Raw genomic sequence first — 23,955 nt, 5'->3', positions numbered from 1 at the left:
TATTCAAATAGTGGCTTTCCCTCAAACAAAACACTCAAGAACACATATCTAACCACAAAACAGGTTCCATTTTGTTAGCAATAATAAAGGTTGGGAAAAGGTTACCTTACAGTATTCCATATTGGTAAGGACTGCTGTGTACTGTAAACTACCTAATCTTATTTGGTACTAGAAATGGGATAAACTGTTTAACCCTCTGCTTTGATGACTCCAGCCTTGCACAAACATCAACACTGCTAACTGTGTACAGTTCAGATGTGTGACTGTGATAACATAATTGAAAAACATACATTGATAATAGCCATAGTGATGTATTTCAGTTCACTGTTGTATGACACATACAATGCATCCCACTGCCACCCCCTTCATATTCACATACAGATGTATCCAGCAATTACAGCTACTTGATAGATTATGTACACTTCAAATGTCTGACTTTGATTAAGGGAAGTAATAAAGACCACACGTAATGGTCACAGTGATGCATTTTAGTTCAGTGATATCAGAGACCTAAAGTGCAGCCCACAGTAAGTCTCTTTACACCCCAGTACAAACATGTGAGTAAACAAACACACACACGCGCACATACATGGTGCTTTTTTATATATATATATATATATATATATATATATATACATGCATATATATATATATATATATATATATATATATATATATATATATATACACACACACACACACACACACACACACACACACACACACACACACACACGTATATACACATATACACACATTCACACACAAACACACACACACACACATATATATATATATATATATATATATACAGAGAGAGAGAGAGAGAGACACACACACACAAACATTTATATATATATATATATATATATATATATATATATATATTTATAGAGAGAGAGAGAGAGAGAGCTCCTATCATGTAGTCGAACTTTTACAAGCTCGAACCTCATATGGTCAAGACCATAAGCTCGAATTTGTAAAAGTTTGAGCATTTCAATGGAAATCTCCATAAGCGGAGGTTTCCATTTTGTTCAATGGGGTGCGATCTTTTGTTTTTTTTTTTTGCTTTTTATCCATAGTCTAAGTTTTGTAACTTTGAACATAATGGTTTGAACATTACGTGTTCACTTCGACTATGTGATATAGACCCATATATATATATATATATATATATATATATATATATATATATATATATATATATATATATATATGTCTGTGTGCGTGTGTGATTGATTGACCTTTGTTTTAGAAATTTTTTTTTTTTGTCGATCAGCATAAAAACAGCTTATGAGACTGGAAATCAGCTGCTTGTGCATACTTTTATTTCTGTACGAGATCATGGTACAGTGGGAATAAGAGAATTTGCCCTTTTCCCATGTAGTGGGATCTCAGAGTTGCTACATACATAAATACATTCACTGCCCCCTGTAAAAAAAAAAAAAAAGTGTTTTATTTATTTATTTTTTTTTTTTGATAGGGTCTTCTGCTCAACGAGGTCAACCAAGAAACCCGCACCCATATATATATATATATATATATATATATATATATATATATATATATATATAAATATATATATATATATGTATGTGGGTCTACCTGAGATGGTCAACAGGCCATATGATCGACACTCATTTGGTCGACAAGCAGATTTACCCCCCTCCCCAATGTTGTGCGACCCTGGAGTTGATATATATAGTTAGGGGGGGAGTGGGTGGCACAGCCCCCCACATTGGGGGGTGTGGGGGGCAAAGTGCTTGTCGACCAAATGAGTGTCAATCATATGGCCTGTCGACCATCTCAGGTAGACCCATATATATATATATATATATATATATATATATATATATATATATATATATAGCTTTTTAGTGTAGCAGGAATGGAAGTTCACACAGTTGCATCATCATCATTATCATACCTCACATAAAGTGGAAGAAGCTGCTGACTGAAAGGGAACAATGCAGCACATTTAAACTTTCTTTTTTGGTTTGAAACTGCTCATTTTCTACCTTCAACAACTTCTACGGCAATGGCAACTGAACAACAGAGGAACAAATGGGGGGGAAACTTCATAAACAGAAAGAGCTGTGTTCAGATTGTGCTTCCTCTTTAAGACAGCAACATTTTAGAGTGGACAGGTTAGAGGTTGTTTGTATGTTTGACAGTGGGAATGAAACAGGGTTTTTTTTTCCAGTGGCTTGTAGAAGAAACAAAAGCATATTATAGGAGACAAGTCTTTGCATTTGTTTGTAAGTTTGACAGTGGGATTGGCCTAAAATGTGTTTCTACATTGCCTTGAAGAAGAAGCAGAAATATGACTGTGGATATTAGAAACAGAAACTGTGAGCAGGTATTGGGAGTAGACTGCTTGGATTTATTCTCTGGGGGGTAGAGGTTTATTTGGGTGGATTTTGTGGAAAGTGAGTTCTAAGGAGAAAAATGAGGTTTTGGATCTTAATTATGGTCTTGATGGGAGGATATCTGCGGTGGGGTTAGATATCATTATTTGATAGCAGGTTTGGAACAGACTGCTAAGATAAGTGGTGGTGGAATTATGTGAAAGGCTCATAGATGTAAGCAGAAAAGTCTGTATATTTTGGGAGGCGATTCCTTAATATGTTGGGGAGTTATGGGTGTTTTCTTTGTTGGTGTGGGAATAACTGCTGCTTGCATTGTGGAATTTTTGATACAGGTTTGAGAAAATTAGTTTGGCTGAGTGGAAGGCAACAGTGAAAGATTCATTTCATTGTTAGATTTGTGCAGAAATAGGACTGCCATGTAGCACCCACCAAGAGGAGAAAATGTTGAGAGAAGAAAGGAGCCACTTTTGAGATTTTAAGTATTTTTCTTCAGATTATTTGTTAAGAGTTCTGCATTGCCGCCTACTTTTTGGCATTTTCCAGCTTGCTAAACTTGATATCTGTATTAGGAACTGTATTTAGAACACATCTAGAGCTTGTTTACTGCATTTCCTGTGTTGCACTTATTTTAAAATCGTTTTTTTCTTAAAACTTGCATTTTACCTGTCTCTGGCCTAGCACTCAAGTGTGTGGTCATTTACTGCACTGTTCTAACTTGTTGCTACTTGTGTATCTCTGCTATCTTTAAACAAAACAAAAATCTTGCTTTTTTCCCACTTTCTGAAATTTAAAAAAAAGTTCAGTTACAGATTTGCTGTTCTGAACTGTTTGTAAGTTTCTTGGAGGCCATTGCTTGCTTGGGCTAAAGGGAAGTCTCTGTGTTCATCAGTGGCAGTGGTAAACACTGAACAGCCTGCCTGCCCCTGTGGGAGTGGTTACTGCCTAGAAACTGTAGTTTTATTGGCCATTTTGGGTAAATTCCAAACTCCTTGATCCCTTTCTCTTAAAACCCTCTTTTGCGCGTTTTTGCGCATAGCGCAGCATTGGGCAGCGCCACTTAATCAGGTTTAAACTATTCCCGGCTCCACAAAGTCTGCTCTTCACTTTTTCCCTTAGAACTGTTCCAAATCTCAAAGTAAGCACTCTATTTTCCTTCTAAAACCCAGCAGTAGCTAAGATAAGTGTCTTATAAGTAAGCACTAATAAACTAAAGCACTACACCCTCTTATACTCCCTTTAAGTACTTGGCTCCCTATTGGTCCTTTTTGATCAAGTCAAAAAGTAATTCCTTATACTATTCTGGCATGTCCAAAAGTCAATTTCAGGTTTACTCTCCCATCCAGCTGGTGAATATGGGAATCTTGAGGCAATGTTACAACTGCCTTATGTACACAAACCACCCTCTCCTCTTCCCAACAAGTTCAAATATATGTGAGAGATGCAACTATATAGCCAAACTGGAGGCTGAGCTCTCTCAACATAGTACTGGCATGGTCAGTCTGGAGGAGAAGGTAATCACACACACCACAAATCCAGTCTCACATAGACCTATCGCAACAGCAAACCAAACACATAAACACACAAAAACATATTCGGAGGCTCTAAATAAAAATCTGCCCAAGCAACAGAGACCTCCAAAGCAGACATCCAAGCAACTGCTACCCCACAACAATACCCATGTATCACATAGTTCACAAAGTCAGTGTGCCACACAGTCACAGCCCTTAAGGCTAAACAACACACCTAATACATTTGTAATAGGTGACTCTACTGTCAGACACACTGACTTCCCTCTCACCAGGCTGAACAAGCAGAAGGTCACTGTAAGCTGCCTGTTGGGTGCCAGGATCCGCCACATAACACAAGCACTCAGGTCACTCCAAAGCAAGTACAAATATGACTCTGTCATTGTCCATGCTGGTGTGAATGACCTGAGACATACCTCCCTGAATTACATGAAAAGAGACATAGAGGAGCTCTCTGATCATGTGGCCCAGGCCGGTATGACCCTGACCTTGAGTAGCATCTTACCCTCACCAAGAATAATATCACAGTATAAAGACAAAATGATCAATTTCAACAATTGGCTAAAGTATTGGTGTCACTCAAAGGGGATCCAGTGTCTGTCAGCCTGGGATGACATGTTTGACAAGCCACGTTGCTTCTCTAGGGACGGCTTGCACCTGTCACCCCTGGGTTTTCGAATACTGGCCAAGTGCCTTTTTTAGGCAAGGCTCAAAAGACAAACCCACCTCCTTAGAAAACACAAGGAAAAAAAAACTAAGGGTAATGCTGCACAACACCAGCGAGGCTCTCCTCAGTATGGAGAATATCAATATCTGTGCAGTAACAGAATCCTGGTTCAAGGCTCCCGAGAGCACCCCAGCACTACCAGGCTATACCTCATGCCATGCTTTTCGGCCCCAAAACTCGGACCGAACCACAAGAGGAGGGGGAGTATTCATATTCATCAAAGATACCCATACCTCCAGGCTAGTGGCACTGCATGAAGCATCTGAGACCATCCATGTGCAACTAACAGTGGGCAAAACTGCCTTCCAGACAGACCACCCTCCCAAACTCAGGAACCCCACTCGGCTTTCCTGAAGACACTGGAGAATATGAAGGTCTCTCCAAACACCATTATACTGGGTGACTTTAACTACCCAAACATAGACTGGGAGCACTACTCAAGCCCCAACACCCTAGCCCAACGGTTCCTAGAATTTATAAACTCATATGCTATGGAACAACTGGTCACCACTCCCACACGAGGGGAAAACATACTGGACCTGATCATCACCAACATGGGGACTCTATGTTCCATACCAGAGGTATACCCCTCATTGGTACAATCTGACCATAAATTAATCACTATGGACATCCATATCCTGTCCCCACCCCCAGCAAAGAAAACCACGGCCAAAAACTTCTCAAAAGCAAACTTCCCACTTCTCAAAACCAAGGTGGAATCCTTCAAAGCCCCAGGGCCAGCGGAAAATACGGCCCAAACCGCAGAATCCTTTACAAACGCATTCTATGGATACCTACAGGAAAGCATGGATCGTGCTATCCCAAATAAAACCAAGACACACTCCTCCAAAGGCAGGAGACCTGTCTGGTGGACCCCAGCCATAAATAAGCTGTACAACAGAAGGAGGAAGCTACTACATGATACAGCAAAATCACTGAAAGGGAAGGCAACTCTGATCAGTACTAGCAAGAAACTACGATCCCTCATAAAATCATCTAAGGCTAGCTTCGAAAGAAAAATTGCACAAGACGCTGGCAGACAGGTTCAGTGCAAACTCCACCCCCCCCCCAAATGAGCAAATGACTATCCCAACAGAGTGTAGCCTCCCTGACATCACAGATGCACAGGTGAGAGCTGCCCTCTCCAAAGCAAAAAACACAGCATCAATGGGACCGGACGGTGTCCCGGGCTGCATTTTACATGAGCTCCAAGAAGAACTGAACCCTCACTTAAAATCACTGTTCAGTCTCTGCCTTACAACAGGATATGTACCCAAAGAATGGCGTACAGCAACAGTGGTCCCACTCCATAAAGGTGGTGCCACAACGGACCCCGGAAACTATCGCCCTATAAGCCTAACTAGCCTGGTCTGCAAAGCTATGGAGCGTATCATCATGGAACTCATATACAAAGACATTGGGAACCTCCAAACACTGGATCCTACCCAATTCGGCTTTCTTAAGGGCAGATCTTACCTCTTGAACCTGGTCAATTTCTTTGAAACAGTCACCAAGGCCATAGACGAAGGGAAGGTGGTCCACACAGACTACCTTGACCTTGCAAAAGCCTTCGACACAATACCCCACTCGGGCATCATAAATAAGCTCACCAGCTTAAACATCAACCCCTATGTCACAAGATCCTATGTCACAAGATGGGTTGCAAACTGGCTTAGGGATAGAACTCAAATGGTCAGAATTGCAGGTGCCATGTCAGACTCTAAACCAGTTACAAGTGGCGTCCCACAATGCTCAGTCCTGGGACCTCTCTTGTTCGGTATATATTTCTCTGAGGTACAGGCTAACACAGGAGGACTATGGCTGACAAAGTTTGCAGATGACTGCAAACTGGGGGCCATAATCGACTCGCCGGCTGACACAAGCATCCTCCAAAAAGGTCTCACAGAGACGGATAACTGGTGCCAGAGCCATGGCCTAAAGCTAAATGCCAAAAAGTGCATAGTCATCCCCTTTGGGAAAAACAAAGTGCCCACAAATTACCACACAGGTGGTAATCCATTAAGTACAGAAGAAGTAATTAGGGATTTGGGGACCCAAGTAGATTGCAATCTCTCCTTTGACAATCACATTGCCAAAGTGGTTAGAAAGACATTCTATATAGCCCACCTTATCACAAAGGGGTTCACATCTAGATCGAGAGGTCATTGTGCCCCTCTACTCATCACTCATCAGACCCATAATTGAATACAATGCCCCACTTGGGATGTACCTTACCCGACACCTGCTACAACTAGAAAGACCCCAAAAGTATCTCACCAAGAGGATCAAGAGACTCAAACAGATGCCCTACGCAGTTAGGCTAAAGAAACTCCAGCTCTACTCAGTTGCTTACCGCCTACTCAGAGGCAATCTGTGCCTGATGTATAAAGCCATGTCCAACCCAGAATTAATGGACATGCTCCACCTCAAGAAACCCAAATCCATCAGAACTACATGCTCCAGTGACTTAAACCTCAGCACAGAAATAAATAGAACATGCTGGAGGGACAGATTCATATCCCAGAGGCTCCCCTCACTCTGGAACAAAATCCCAATCCATGTCAGACAGAGCCCCTCAATGACCCTCTTCAAGAAGAATCTTGATGTTTGGATGGGAGATCGTAAATTTACCCCTGGGATCTCTTCTGTGTCACTGCTAGACAGAGGCACGGTAAACTAACCTTAAATGGGCTATCTTCTGTGACCTACTATACAGAGGCACAGTCAACTAATCTAAGAAGGGTGGCGAAAGCCAAACACACTCTGGCTAGGCTTGTAAATGCCCTAGGGCAGATAGCCTAGTATCAACCTATGAACCTATATATATATATATATTTGGAGTGTTATATAGAAACAGCAAAAGGTGGATGTTTTCTTACTTGAGTGACATAGGCTAGTATTTTAAAGTAGCACTGTGGTGGCTCTGGAAAAATACAGACAAATAGGAGTGTCCTGTAATGCAAGTTTGGTTAGTGGCATGAATCAGTGTGGTATGTTAAACTAGTACCTTGGTGAATCTGGAAAAGAACTCTTGACTTGACTTGTGAATGGGTGTCCTATTTTGTATATTAGTTTAAATGATTCGTAGTTTTGGCAAAGTTATGGTATAGAAGTAGTTTCTAGTTGACCTCTTCCTGAGCTAATGTATTCAGTACAGTATGTTTTTTGTTAATGGTTATACATGTCATTCTTGCAGGTCTCAGTAGGAAGGAAAGGAGGTAGTCTGTTTGTACTGAATTGTTATCTCAACTGTTTGTGGAAGTAATGACTGTTTAATTGAGTGGAAAATTGTTTGCTTAATACGCGTAGCAAGTATTTAGTTGTACCTCGCTCTGTGATACACAGAGAGGGAGACCCGACTGTGACCCAAGAGACCAGGGTTCAATTGTGACCCTAGCACTGGAGACTCAAGGTAAGGCGGGAAAGGAATGAAGGGACTTGGTATACTCGCCTCTCCTGGGGGGGGCTGCAGATGCTTGGAAAGACACAGAGATGCTGTGATTTCTCTGGTGTACAACAGGGAAAAACCATCCCTTTCTTCTGGAAAGGTGAGTCAGGGCTGCTATCTGCCAACATCCCTTACTAAACTGACAGATGATCAGCACAGTGACACCTAACGGCATGGCTCCTTCCTATGGGTAGCTGAGAATGTGCATGGGCAGTAGGGCCATCACATTAAAAAACAAGCCAACCATGATGGCTGTCTCAGTGATGATTCCTCTTGGTTTGTGATGGAAATGAACAAGCCAGTACATCAAGAGAAGGTTTGATACTTGGCAGGCAGTGAGGCAAAAAATAAAAAAAGTATTTAGTCATGCCAGATTAAGTTTGGTGGTTGTTGGCAGTTTTCATGAAATTTACTTTTCCAGTGGTTGATTCAGTAACATTTGTTTTGGCAGTATTTGTTGCATACAGTGGATGTATATAACAAAAAAACTACTGCTGGTGCACTTCAGAAATGATAAGAGGAGCTTTGTATTAGTTTGATACAGGCATTTGGTTTGAATGAGTAAATTAAGTGTGCGGGGTTATGGTATATATTAGATATTCGAACCCTTAAAAGTTTGAATCAGTAAAGATCGAACTTTAGTGATCAAACTTTCAAAAGTTCGAATATGAATATAAATAAAAAAATAAATAAATAAATAAAAAAGAAAAACTAAAGGGTGTAAGCAGGGGGGCAAGCCCCCCTGCACCCCCACACTACTTAAATATACCAACTCCAAGATCGTGCTACAGTGTAGGAAATGGGAAATTTTCCGTTTCTGCACTGTAGCACACTGAAGTGCGATCTCGGAGTTGGTAGCAGGGGGAGTGGGGGGTGCAGGGGGGCTTGCCCCCCTGCTTAAACCCTTTACTTTTTCTTTTTTTTTTTTAATATTATTTTTATAGATATTCAAACTTTTAAAAGTTCGATCACTAAAGTTTGATCTTTAGTGATTCGAACTTTTAAGCGTTCGATTATCTAATATAGACCCGTGGGGTTAGATAAGTATGTTATTTGTACCACCACAAGAAGCTGCTGTGGATTGGAGGTGGGAAGGGAGTGACGAGGGTAACCAATCAGTGGCTACTTGAGGTTACAGCTGGACAAAGACAATATATGCGCAGAATGTGAGGGGAAAGAGGGAAAAAAAACAGGATCACAAGCAGTTAATCAGCCAGTCTGGTCCCCAGCACTCCTCACTTACAGTATTTAAGACAATTTGCACACATTTGCAGGTAGGCCAATAAACAACTGCAGTGGTGCTTGTTCACGAAACAAGGCCTAACAAATTATGAAATGGCTCATACTGAGATCACATACCTTAAAGACTGATCTCAGTTTAATATTCCCAAATGGGACTGCTGGGCAAGTCAAAATCTTACACAAGACCCAAGTAATGAGCATTGTACTACCCTGAACTTTGCCCTCTTAGGATTTAGCTAAAGCCATTTACTCACCATCCCTTACTGGACTCACTACATGTTGGTTCAGCAAGTTGTAACTCCTTGGAAGACTGTATCCATGAAATATCTTAACCTACACTAAAGGTGTGTGACCTTAAAGTAGGTTATATTAAGTAAGAGGGTACAAGGGATGAAGCAGCTTGTAGGAACACATGTCCTCTTCTCAAGTCATCTGGGGATTTTAAGGAATTTAGATGTTGCCTTTTATTTTGCAATTTCACAGAAACAGTCTTTTGCATAACTACAACTGACTGAACCACACCAGGAGGAATTTCTAGCAGCCTCTATCAGATCTAATGAAAAAAAAAAACACAGGACAGGCAGAAGAAAATGTTACCTACATTGCACTGACACTTCAGTCTTTGCTTCCTAACAATGCCAAAAAGGGGCAGCTTATAGATGGAAGAAACAGGCTTCGTAGTAAGATCTCTGGCTCACATCTCAAGGGTTCAGGATTTAATCCCGATCTGTGCTCCACATTCTATGTGGAGTTTTTCATGTTCTTCCCAATGTCTGCATGGGTTTTCTCCTTATACTCTCTTTTTCTTCCCACCTCAGAAAAAAAGCATCCTGGCTAACTATACTAAACTGTTCATATAAATGATGGACTCTTAACTTTGTCGCCCAGGTCAAGGTTACAAAAGGACTGCACACCAGTCCACTTAACTTGGTTAAGAAATAAATAACACATGAATAGATAAATAAATAAAATATGGCAAGAAGATCAGGCTTTGAGAATTCCATCCAGAAAATCACATCAGTCTGAAGCAATAAAGTCTTAATGATCTTATTGATCTCAGTATAGTGTTCTCAGGCAGCAAAGTTTATGTACCCATTCAGGATAATCATAAACTGATGAGAAACTGATAACCACAATAATGCTTCTGATCTGCCTCCATCATGATACCATCCAAAATTATCTCAGTATTAAGTCGTCATAGGAAACAGAGCTAGATCTGGTGCAAAAGTCTACAAACTGAACACTGTACTGTACTGAGTAGTATTCCTGCAGCTCAACTACTACCTCCTTTCCAACAGTACTCTCTAGAAAGAGATGGACAGACAGTGGTCTATAGGATGGCCAAGTGTCAGAATACAATGAGGTCTTTTTTTTTTTTTTTTACAACAAAATCAAAAAAGCCTCTCTCAGGACATTTGAAAAGGCTTTAGTTTACAAAGATATTCTGAAAAATCACATAAATTAAATATATGAGAAATTCCAGGCTGTCATACAGCAATCTAGCTGGAACAGTACAACTAAAATTATAAGTGGGGCAAAACCTCACATGCCAGTCTTTTTGTATGTTGAAATCAACTGGCCAAATCTCACCCCCCCCCCCCAAAAAAAATGGGATAGGTTAGTCAGACCATCAGTATAAATTCTTTTTGACATCTCAGCAAAGGATACAGCCCAAATGACAGTAGTCATGTTAACAAAATAGGCAATTTCTTTACACAGTTGTATACAGAATGTCTATTACCTATTATGACACAATGGACTGCATATTTTGCCCACAGTAAGAGCTGAGTTGGCTTACTTGCTGGCACCAAGATCTGCAGTTCTATAAACAATCTCAAACTAACAGCACCTTCCTGCAATCCAAGCCTGAGTCTGTCTTGACTGTAAGCCCCCTAGCCATTCTCCACCTTGCAATGCTTTCTCTTCAACAATTTTAGCATGGCATTAAACCATTTAAGGTGAGGTTTTGGAGGTACAGGTCATTTTTTCAGAACTTCTGCAAATAGATCAGTACATCCGGTCTCTACGGCTTGCAATTTACTAACATCCCAGGGTAACGCAAGCTAAGCCACTGCAATGCATAGGACTATACTACCGGAACTGTTTATGTTTCACAATTGAAAAGTCTTGAATATTAGGGAACTTTTTCAAAAGGAGTACCAGGTTGAATGAAGTCTATCATGTGGTCATCCAAACTCGTTGGAGTCACCACCTTCCACTGTATTTTTACCCCATGTGAAACACAGTCAAAAATATGTCTTTTTATACCTGTGAGCAGCTGCATACCAGAAATGTCATCCACTCTCATCCCAGATACTTAAATACTCAAACTTTGCCCCTCTACTTCAACAGTACACGAAAACGCTCAGACAATTCCTGCAAAGAAACCAGTTCCTCACTTGGTAGAAGACAGATAAGAAGCAGTTAGCCATTTACTCACACTGACTAGGATGCACTCAAATGACATTAGAGTCTAACAAAGAATTTGTATGAGCTTCCTCCCCATATTAGATATAACTGCCATCCCACCCCCAGTCAGGGTATGTACAGGACACTGCATCACATTAAAACCATGAGGTACTAAGGCCTCAAAATGGGGACTAGTTATCATTCAACCATACTGGAAAATAGGAACATACTAGGCAAGTGATAACGGGGGCCATAAAATGCCTAACCATATGCAACGATTTACACAACAGAAAGTAGAAAGGGTTGTTGCCAAACCTAGGGAGCCTATAACAAGAAAAATAACGAGATATCCTGTGAAAGTATTAGAGATATTTCAGAAATTTTATAAAAAACTGTATAAAGAAGAGAAATATAGAAATTAAGAAAGAGCACAAATGTAAATATTTATGCTAGACTTAAGTATGTCAAGGTTAGAGGTTGATGAACCTCAACAATTAACAGTTAAGATAGAAAGAGAAAAAAAAGTTTTGACATAATCAAGTTGCAGGAAAGTCTCCTGAAACAGATGATATTCCTGTGGAATTTTGGAAGACAGGAGGGATAAAAGTGAAAAGGATCTAGAAGGTTTGTTTAATAGTATTTTAAAAAGAGGGGAAGCATCAACATCTTGGAAGAAAGCTGGGTTATAATACCTAAAAACAGCAAAAACCCATATGATCCAGCTTCACATAGACCCATTTCAATTTTAAACCATGACTATAAAGTGTTTATATTTTCTTCTTCTTTTGGCTTTTCCCGGTTAGGGGTCGCCACAGCAAATCACCTTGTCTGCTCATATTTGGCAGTGGAGTTTTTATGGCATTGAGTTGCCAACCTGGCGCCCAACCTTCCACAGAAGGCACACACACGCACACACTCACACCTATGGCCAATTTAGAGTGTCCAATCCACCTACAGCATGTCTTTGGGATGTGGGAGGAAACCAGAGCACTATAAAGTGTTTATATCTATACTAGCTAAAAGAATGTTAAAGGTGTTGCTAATTTTGATAGCTATGGATCAGTGTGATTTTGTGGAGGGGAGGCAAACATTTAGCAACAGTGACAGAACAATGAAGATCCAGAGGAAGCAGAATGAAAAAATAAACACAACTGTTGGTGGGTCTTGATGAACAGAAAGCATTCAACAAGAGTAAGCTGGGATTTTATGAGTAAGGCAATGGAGGCAATTAAATTCCCTCATACAATGTTGTGTCTTTTGGCTTTTCCCGGTTAGGGGTTGCCACAGTGGAACTCTGGTCCGCTAATGATTGGCAGTAGATTTTTACGTGCAGAGTTGCCAGCTCTGATGCACAACCTTCTACGAAGGTACGCCCATTCATGCATGTCTCCATACAGAAGACTCTTTAGCTAAAAATCGAACAGGACAACGTCTTACTGTGAGGCGACAACGCTACCGCAGCACCACCACCGCAGTACTTGCATTCCCTCATACAATAATAAGGTTAATTGTGAGGATATATGAGGGACTGGAAGCAAAAATTAAAGTGAGAGGGTTCCTTTCTTATATGTTGTACCTGAACAGAGAAAATAGGCAGGCGTGTCCTCTTTACCCTTTGTTATTTGTTTTATACTTAGAGCCACTGACAAAGAAAATAAGGGACTCAGAAATTCAAGGATATATTATTTTGTACCTGTTAAATCATGAAAAGGACATCTCAGTGTTGTGGAACACTTTGAGACAGCTTCAAGCCTTTTCAGGATATGCAATTAATGAAGGTAAATCAAAAGTTATAGCCATAAATAATGTATCAACACATGATTTTGTGCAGCATTGCTCACAGGGACACGATAAGATGAAGCATTTAGGAGTATAGATTAAAAAGGCTTCTGCTATGGCAATTAAGGATAGGTGGGAAGAGACTAAAAATAATATAAAAACTGACAAACTGGAAGCTCTTACTTATGGACATGCATAGTAAGATACAAGCATATACAGGTCAGGCATATATTTTATCAACCAGAGAAGTTGTGCAAAATAATTAATAAAGAGTTGAAGGAATTTATCTGGGAGGGGAAGAGTACAAGTGTAAAGTGGGACAAGTTGACTCTTACAATAGAACAAGGCTGTTTAGGATTACCTGGTTTGAAGAGACACTTTAGAGCTGCACGGTTAAGGGTGATATACGTAACACAAGCAGAAAGTTATATTTATTTTTTTACTTACTGACATTTGTTTACAGGTAAAGTCCAACTGGGTAATAACCATTTTAAGCAGAGGCCCAGGGAGAAAAGATCCAGGCAATTAAATAACATCATATAAAACAGGAGTGTAGAGGTAATGAAAAAGCATATATACATAAAAGTTGTGAGTGGAATACATAGGATACAATAAAGTATGAGGGACACCAGTGATGTAATAATAAAACAAAAAATTACAATTAAATACGACAATCAGTACATACAAAAGTATTACAAGCATAGTCTACTTTACATGAAACAATCAAAAAAGATGAGACAAGCCCCCCCTAAGAATGGGGACAGGGCAACTGTTGAAAGGGTATAAAATGATAAAAAGTTAGTAAGACTATAAATTATTTCTGATTGAATTTGGGACAGAGTTCCAAAGTTTGGAGCGTGAGTTATAGACTTTGTCCTATACTGTTTGTTTGGCATACAGATTTCAAATAAGTTTTTGTCTTGAGAGTACAGAAGGTGATTTGGAAGACAGTGATGAAGTACTGAGACAGGAGGACAGTTAGAAGGGTTATACCATATTTTATGGGCTAGAACAAGCTGTGTATGGGCTAGTTGATGAGAGAGGTCTAACCAGTTGAAAGTATATAATTGTGGCAGGTTAGCTGCAAATCTCACTATCTTATTATACTACTGCTCCAGCTGAGATTAAAGAGAGACCTGGATGTTAGTCAAAACAGGTGAGCCACACAGAAAATGATTCTACTACAAGGACTACGGAATTTTTTTGCAGTATTTAGTAGACCTATTTTTTATTTTCATTATTTGGTTTAGAAAAATAGATAAATCAATTATAAAACAAAAAAATAACTATTTACATAGGTCCACAGCTGATCAATAAAACCAAAGTTATACATATCAACAAAAATTAATATTCTCAAGTGCAAGTCTTTACGTTTAAGGCAAGACTTATATGAATGTGTAATATCAGAAGTTCTCGTCTTTGTAGTATACAATTCACTACTGCAAACAATTTTTGCCTTACTAATACATTTAGGACTAGAGGGGTTAACTTTACTTTTCTAATTTTTACTAATTACTTTTCTGGCTATAGCAAGGATAAACCAAAAAAGAGGTATTTTGGTTTTTGAAATTATTTCAGGAATCACAGCATTAAATAAAACTAAATATTTAGAAATATTATATCTATCTGTCCATACAGCTTGAATGAAGTTATTAATTTCTTTCCAAAAAGGTGAGATGACTTCACATACATATACCATGTGTGCCCAATCAACTATTACTTCAGAATCACATCTCCAGCATTTAATTCTATTTGACTTATATATAATTGTAATTTTGTTAGGAGTGACAAACGTTCTATGTACGAATTTACAAGTGAAAATGTTCCAATATAATGAAGATGTGGTTTCATCTGTAGATTTTAATATTATTTTCTTGTATTCTTCACAGAAGTCCTCATTATTACTTTTTGAGGAACAGTTCCAGTAGGAATTGTCTAAATATGTGAAAGCTAACTTAAGAATTTTATAAATTTGTGACAGATATGATTTATTTTTCATTGCATTATTATTGACATTTATAAAGAATTTCAATGTGCCTTCTGTGGAAGGTTGGGCGCAGGGCTAGCAACTCGACACTGTAAAACTCCACTGCCAATCATGAGCAGACAGGTGATTTGCTTGGGCGACCCCTAACCGGGAAAAGCCGAAAGAAGAAGAAGAAGATAAAGAATTTCAATACTTTGGGGAACAATTTCTTATCTAGGTTAAATATCTTATTTATCTATGTGTTAAAGTCTCTAAATATTTGTAAAAAAATTAACCAATTCTCAGAATCCTGATTGTATTTGGACCTTACATTTTCAACAGTATATTGTGTGTGTGTGTGTGTGTGTGTGTGTGTGTGTGTGTGTGTGTGTGTGTGTGTGTGTGTGCAGCATTTAAGAATCGATGCCAATAAATTAAGTTACTTTGTTGTTTCGATACTAGTATTTTGTTGAAGTTATGAGTTTCTAAGCAGTCATTTCTATATGCAACTGGAAACACAGAAAATATTAAGTCTTTAATTCAATGGTTGCAATATGTATACATTTGGAAAGAGGAAATGATGTTATTTAAATAGGGAATTTGAGAAGAGGGTATAACTACATTTAAACAAAAATATTTTAATAACCAGATAAAACTATTAGGGGCTACTTCTTTTTGACTGGTTATGATATATTTATTATTTACTAATAATATTTTTTGATGCATTTCTTTCCATTATGAAACATAAGGTGAATTTATCCACAACATTACAACTTTTACAATTGCTGAAGTAGCATACAATTGAAAATCAGGGAATCCTCTTCCACCATTATCCCAACCTTTTCTATGCCAATCAAAGGAAACTCTTGGTTTATTAGGATGCTAAAAAAATTCAGTACAAAATTATTTATCTGCTTCCTCATTTTTTTGGTGGAGATAGTACTAAAGATTGTAAGAAAAACAATATTTTAGGGAGAAATCCCATCTTAATAAGCATTAATCGTTCTTCCATGGTAAAGAAGAATTTCTTCCAATGGTAAAGAGGAATTTATTCCAATTTGTGACTAAACTTAAAATTTTATCAACAAGAATTAATAATAAGTTTATTTACATTACTTCTTTACTATTAGACATAATGTTTATACTAAGGTATTTCATTTGATTGCTATTCCAACTGAAGTTAGTATATTTTTTGTATGATTTTTATTTTTTTTATTAATTAATAATGCACTTGTTTTATTATGACTAAATCTTAAGTTCGAGATTTCTTCAAACTGACTCATAGAACTAATTATGTTCTAATTAATTTTCTATATTTCCTATTGTTAGGAAAATATCATCAGCAAAGAGCTGAATCTTTAGTTCAAAATCTTATTTTATTTTGATACCATTAATGTTCTTATTGGATCTAATACTATTAGCAAAGGGTTCTACAGCTAATTCAAAAAGTAAAGGTGATAATGGACAGCCTTGTTAGGTGCCTTTTTTGTAATTTAAAGGAATTAGAAAAAAATAACCTATTTCGTAGGATCATAGGAAGTTACTGGGCAACAGACTCAGAGGTCATTTCAAGCCTAGTTGTTCATCCCAATGTAATACCATAAATACTATAGTCAATACCCAGGATTGTATTTATTAATGACTACCCAAGTCCATAACATAAACACAAGAGTTATTGTATAACTCAGAAATTAATGCAATTAGCTCAAGTGAGAAATTATATACTTTAAGTGTTTTAAACAGGTACAACCAATTAAATGAGACAAAAGCCTTATCTAAATCGAGACTAATGATAGAAAGTTCTTTTTTATTTTTATTTGCATAGTCTTTTTAATGTACGTATTCTTATTATATTATCCTGTACTTATCTATTTAATATAAACCCAGTTTGATCATTGTTAATTAGTTTAGGTGTAAGTAGATTAACTCTTGTTACCTAAAATGGACATGAACATTTTATAGTTCACATTTAAAAGTGAAATGGGTCGGTATGATGAACACTTTCTAAGATCCTTATCTTGTTTTAAAATAGATGACATAATGGAATACTTCCATGATGGGGGGACTTCAGCAGTTGTTTTTATTTCTCTATAAAACTTATCTAATATTTAAATGCATCATCCGGTAGTATTCTATGTAGTTCTGGTATAAGACCATTTAAGCCTGGCACCTTAATTGTTTTAACTTTTTATTTGATCTTTTATTTCTGTTAAAGTGAATGGTCTATCAATGTTTTTATTTGTTCTCTTATTATTTTATTATTTCCATTTTCACTTAGAAAAGTTTCAATTATATCATTATCTATGTTATTTGTATTACTATTTACATTTTCATAAAATATTTTAAACCCTCAAGAATACCTTTAATATCTGTTCTTTCTTTTTATTATTTAGATGTGTTATAATTTCTTTGATGCAATTTCTTCATTTTCTTTGATCTATGAGCAAGTTTATGCAAGCTTAAAGGGTTTACTGAATATGCCTGACATTTAAGTTTTTCCAGGTTTACTGAAACTTTATGATTTAGAATTTCAACATAGTTTGTAGTTAAGTTTTTAAGTTCAGATGGACTGATAATGTCATTTGGTTTTAGACTTAACTCTTGTGTGTCTATTTTGGCCTGTAGTGTGTTCAATTCCTTGTCCCATTCTCATGTTTTACTAATATACCAGCTTGTAACTCTTTCATTTAAGTAAGCTTTTAGTGAATGCCACAGGACAGTGTCAGATACGTCACCATTCATGTCTATTGGTAGGAAATTGTTGATTTCTTTAACATACCAATTCTCGAATCCTTTTATTTTAATAATGTACACTGGTAATCCCCCGTGATGCATTGAATTGTCAGTTTTTAAAATAATATTAAAGATTACAGCATTATGGTCTGACAATGGACATGAAGCTATTGAAACTTCTCTGATATGTAATAAAACAAAGTCATGCACTTAACATAAGGCTCCATCTGTGTTGTCGATCTTCAGCCTTTCCTAACAAATGAGGTTCTTATCCGATCCATCGAATCCGACTTGGCTGATGCTACAACTCGCAGCCACCAGATCTCTCCAGCTTTCTCCCTTACCCACAATGCACCTTGCCAAATACCTCAGATCTTGTTTGCTGCTATAAGGTGTAAAAGCACAGAGAGAAATATGGGAAGTCATATCCAAAGTCATGTAAACATATAAATGTACCCATTCAGAGACCATGTAACTGCTCGTTCTTCCAGAAGTCATAGACGGGGGTAGGTGGGAGGGGATGTGAGGAAAGAATGAAGATCAATAGCACAGATGGAACATTATACTACATAACTTCTTTATCTTATGTTGTCAATCTTCATTCTATCCTCACAAATGGGACAGCATCCTAGCTACTATTCCTGAGCACCACAGAATCAAATGACGCCCTACCTCCGGAGACCAGATCCAATTTGTAATCTGTAATAAAGGTATGAGGAGTAGCCCCAAGTTGCTGCTGCACAAACATCATCCACATACATCCTAGATTGGGAAACTGCGGAAGTAGCCACAGATCTACTGGAGTGTGCTTTCAAAGGATGTGTGAGAGGAATGCTCAGTTTACTATAGACAAAGGAGATACAATTTGTTAACCACTTTGCTAGAGAAATTTTAGAAACTGATTTGGTCCAAAAAAGGAAACAAACAGTTGGTCTGCTTTCCTGACTTCTTTTGTTCTATGCAAATAAAAAGGCAACTGTCTATGAACATCCAATAAATGCAAAATGTATTCTCCTTTGTTGGTAAACTTAGGAATAAAATACTGGCAGATTGACAGAACTCTTTATGTTGGATTCTGTCACTACCTTTGGAAGAAAAGACAAGTTGGTTCTTAAGGTCATTCTGTCCTTATGGAAAAACAAGTATGGAGGTTTAGAAGATAACGCTTGGATCTCATAAATTCTTATTGTGGAAGTGATGGCAACCAAGAAGATAGTTTTCAATGAAAGACATTTAAGGTCATATGTAGCTGCTGGTTCAAAGGGAGGTTGTGTTAGAGACTGCAGCATCAAATTCAGGTCCCATGGAGGAGTAGGATCTTTAAAAGCAGGCTTTAGAAGGAGTGTCCCTTTCAAGAACGTCTTGCTTAATTTGCGAGAAGCAGTGGGTGTACCATTCAACCTTAATTTGAAATTGCTGCTAACTGTACCCTAACGGCTGGGGTACTAGAACCATTCTGAAAAAGGTGAGCAAGGAAATCTAAGATGTGATAAATAGAGGTTGAAAAGGGGTCAAGTTTACGTTGTTCAGCCCAAACAACAAACCTTTTCCATTTACTTGAATATGTTTTCCTTGTTGAGGGGTTTATGGGAAGACAGAAGTATACGTCGGACAGAAGATGAGAGCATAGACTGTCTGGCTACTAAGGGAACTGGAAAAGCCAGGCGGTCAGCTTGAGGTTTATAATATCCAGGTGTGACGTGACTGTTGGGTGAGATAGGAGGACCGGAGTCGGATCTAGGTTCCATGATGGTTGAACCAGGTGAGGCCATAGAAAGGGAAACTAAATTTGTCGAGGCCAGTAGGGGGAAAATGAGGATCACAGTGCTCTTCCACCTGGCAGCTTTCTGTAGAAATTTTGGAATCAATGGAACTGGTGGGAATGCATAAAGGAGACCTGAAGGCCAATCATGAAGTACAGCATCCCTCAGTGACTGTCCCCACAGGGGAATTGGGGCAAAGTAGTTGCTGCACTTCTTGTTTAGGGGAGATGCAAAAAGAGCACAGCATGGCTGGCACCACTGATGAAAAATCTCATCCGCAACCTTCTTGTTGAGGGACAACTCATGTGGAAGTAGGATCCACCTGCTCAGCTTGTCTGCAACCACACTGGATCTTCCCAGAATGTATGTTGCTAAAAGAAAGCGGTCTGAAGAGATTGTATACTGACGTCTGTTGATATATCAGACGACTGACATGTTGTCTGTCTGAACTGCAATTGCCCCAGAGGGAAAAACATCTTGAAATGCTTGCAACACCAACAGCAAAACTCTCATCTCTAGGACATTTATATGCAAAAAGGTCACTTCAGGAAACCAAGTAACCTGGACTGTCTTTCCCAGATAATATCCCCTCTATCTGGGAAGGGGTCTATATCAGGATGTCAAACACTGAAAAGAGTGAGCACTCTTACATTGAACCCTGATAACCGAAACTACAGAATCTTGAATGACCGGAACAGCGATTTTTTTCCCAGGGAAAAAAAATCGCTGGGCCACTGCCGGGACTTTGCCCTTTCCTCCACTGTGGTGCGATCTCGGAGTTGGCATATAGAGCAGTGTTTTTTCCCTGGGAAAAAAATCGGTGTTCCGTATGTTCAGCATTGTGTGGTTTCGGTTATTAAGAGTCTATGTAAGAACGTTCACTCTTTTCAATGTTCAACTATCTAATATAGACCCTCTGAGAAGCATCCTTGGTCACTATGGCCTTGGGCTGTTGGGGAATGAATGGACGGTCATGCTGCAGTTGATCGGACTGAATCCACTGATAGAGATCTTTTTTGCAAGTGTTGGTAATTTTTATGTGGTAAGACACTGACTGATGGAAAACTGACCACTGAGTTGCCAGCATCCACTGTAGGATCTGCATGTAAAACCTGGCCAATGGAACTAAGGTTATCGCTGCAGTTATGACACCCAGAGTTTGGAGGACTGTGCAGGCTGAGACTGATACATTGTCTACAACCTTCTTAACCTGAGACCTTATACTTAGAACTCAGTGTGGTGGATGAAATGCAATGGCTGTCTTTGTGTTGAGCAATGTTCCAATAAATTGCAATGTCTGAGTTGGCTGAAGTTGTGATTTGTTGTAGTTTATGAACCGCAAAAAAGGAGTGAGCCCAAAACAAACAACTGTAACCAAAACAACGGACTATTAGAAGGAACTCCAACCAGTCGTAACTGTAAAAAAAGTCTGATCTTAGATAAATGTTGTCTTTAATTTATTTTTATTGTTGTAGTTTATGGTTATTCCTAGGTCAGCACAGGTGTGAAGAACTTGATCTCTTGACTGTATGAGTTGATGCTGGGTCGAAGTGGTAATGAGCCAGTCATCCAGGTAGGGAAACACCCAGAATCCCTGCAGTCTGAGGTGTGCTGCTGCTACTGGCATGCATTTGGTGAACACCCTGAGGGCTGTGGTGAGTCCAAAGGGCAGTACTCAGAATTGGTAATGACTGGCCCCCAGATGGAAGCATTGGTACTTCCTGGACCACCTGTTCCACCTTTATGTGTTAGTAGGCATCCTGGAGATCTATTGAGCAAATCCAGTTGTTCTTGCTCAGAAACGAGAAAATGGACTGAACCGTGACTATCAGGAACTTGGTTCAACATACAGATTTGTTTAGCATTATGAACTGTTGCTTGATCCCTCTGACTGGGTGGAGCATTGTGGATTTTCCTGGGAATTGGGGGTGGAAGAGAAAATGGTATTATATAACCTCTGGATATAATTCTTTGCACCCAAGTATCTTTTGTTTATACTAGCCAGGCTCTCTGGTGTAGGGACAATCTTCCCACCTCTCTCCAGAGGTGGACAGTCGGGCATCCAGTCAGGAGTGCAGGTCAGATTTATCAAAGAAACGTTCTTGTAAACCCTGGTTTTGCAGGCCACCTCTGCCAAGAGGGTGATGACATCCATTGGAGTTCCCCCTTCTACCTTGGGGAGCACTTTCCCCATGCGCATCATGGAAAGGACCTTGGGATTTTTTGAACCACATTTCAGGCCACTCAGTTGATTCCTGGAGAAGGATCTCTGGGGGCCTGGAAAATGTATTCCCATGGAAGACATGGTCTTATCATCTTTCTTATATTGGAAGAGCATTTCTTTCACTTCAGGGCTAAAAAGGGTAGTTCTGTCAAAGGCAGCATTGACGAAATTAGACTTAAATGGCTCCTCAAAATCACATAATGGCATCCAGGCATGGCTCCTCATGGAAATACCAGAACCCCCTGCTCTTGAGGTTCTTTCTGCCATGTTGGAAATTAAACTCATGAAGCTACTGGAAGTAGCCTGTAGGGTTGCCAACTCAGAAGTTATGGAATCCTTAACTTCTACAGATACTGAGAGAGTATTTAATAACTCTTTGGTCAAATCTCTCTGAAGTATAACAAAATGTGCCAGACAGTTCAGCAATTATAATGTAAAGGTTGCTGAAGCAAAGACACGCTTCTCCAGTCTAGCCATCTCCCACAACTCCCTGTTGTGGAGATGGATACTAGGTGGAACTCTTATCGGCTAGTTCCTTCTTTGTGGCTGCTGCAACTGTGGCATCAACTGGAACCCCTTTTCCACAAAAGTGTCTGCCCACAGGCGGTGCCATTATCCTATCTGGTCTCCGAGGTATTAGCTCTATGGAGTCAGGTTCCTTCCTTCCTTGCCCACTTAGAGATCATGTCTACGAGCTCATCAGCAGGCACAGTCACCCAGGAAGTAGAGGGTCCTGTACTGAAAGCCTCTAGGAGAATGGATTCCTCGGGTGTAGGGTTGGAGGATGTCCAGCCACCTCTTTGTTTCAGGATCTCTAGTATGTCCCTAAAGGGGACATTCTCAGGAGGTGACCATGGGGACCCCCTTTGCCTTCATCGAAATATGTGTCTTCGGTGATGGACTCCTGCGAGATTCTGATTCCTCCTGCAGGTCCTTTTCCTGGGTACTTCCTCAATGGGATGATCTGGGGAAGTCTTAGAAGAGGAAATCACAATTCCCTGAGAGGAAACCTGAGGTTTTGGTACTGGATGTCCCCGTGGAGAGAGCAGTTGAGACTCCAGATACTGGGGTATCGAGGAATGGGTAGGATCTGAGTGGGAAGCCTCCATCAGAGCTGCTGATACAGTGAATACTCTCTTCATAGCCCTAAATGCAGAGCACAAAGGACCCAGAGAGAGGCTCTGATCCAAGAAAGCAGGTTTCTGAATAGTCACCTCTCCTCAGTCTGTTGGCATTGTCCCCGAGGAGGAAGCTGGAGTGGAATTGTCAAGTGCCAAAGCACTGAGGAACAGAGATGGCTATGACAATTTCAGAGTTGAATGCTGCACCCTGGACCCAGCAGGCAGGCTTCAGCTCCATGAGCTCTCCTGATCCGAAAAGATAGAAGGTCTTAGAAAAGATGTCAGATCTACAGAGATCCTTGGATCTGAGACTGACAGATCTGGTCAACTGGGATCCTGGAACTCTAAAACAGCAGACAGAGTTACAGAAGGAACTTGCAGGGGTGGTGTGGTGGAAGGTCAGACTACCTAACCCAGAGGAGTAGGCACTAAGGGAAGGCCAACTTGCCCCTGAGCCGAGAGAATATTCTTCCATCAAGTTTTGAAATGTTCTAGTTGTGTTTTTTAGTAAAAATCCTGTCAGAGATGTTAAAATAAAGCAGAGCTAAAAGCAGTGATGTTAAATGCTCACCATGTTGACCACATCACAGCAGACCTATTTTTAATGATTTTTTATACAGTTTTATATGTGAAGATCAAACTTTACGT

General features: G+C 39.3%; 1 protein-coding gene across 1 annotated transcript in view; it reads right to left on the bottom strand.

Annotated features, from left to right (window-relative positions):
• The window catches only part of OPLAH (5-oxoprolinase, ATP-hydrolysing), a 1,902,532-nt gene that overhangs the window by 461,739 nt on the left and 1,416,838 nt on the right, over window positions 1-23,955 (bottom strand). The window lies entirely within an intron of this gene.

This window comes from Protopterus annectens, chromosome 3.part1 (genome assembly GCF_019279795.1).
Source record: "Protopterus annectens isolate FY-2018-M chromosome 3.part1, PAN1.0, whole genome shotgun sequence".
NCBI lineage: Eukaryota > Metazoa > Chordata > Ceratodontiformes > Protopteridae > Protopterus > Protopterus annectens.
This window is presented reverse-complemented; position numbering and strand designations above follow the sequence as displayed.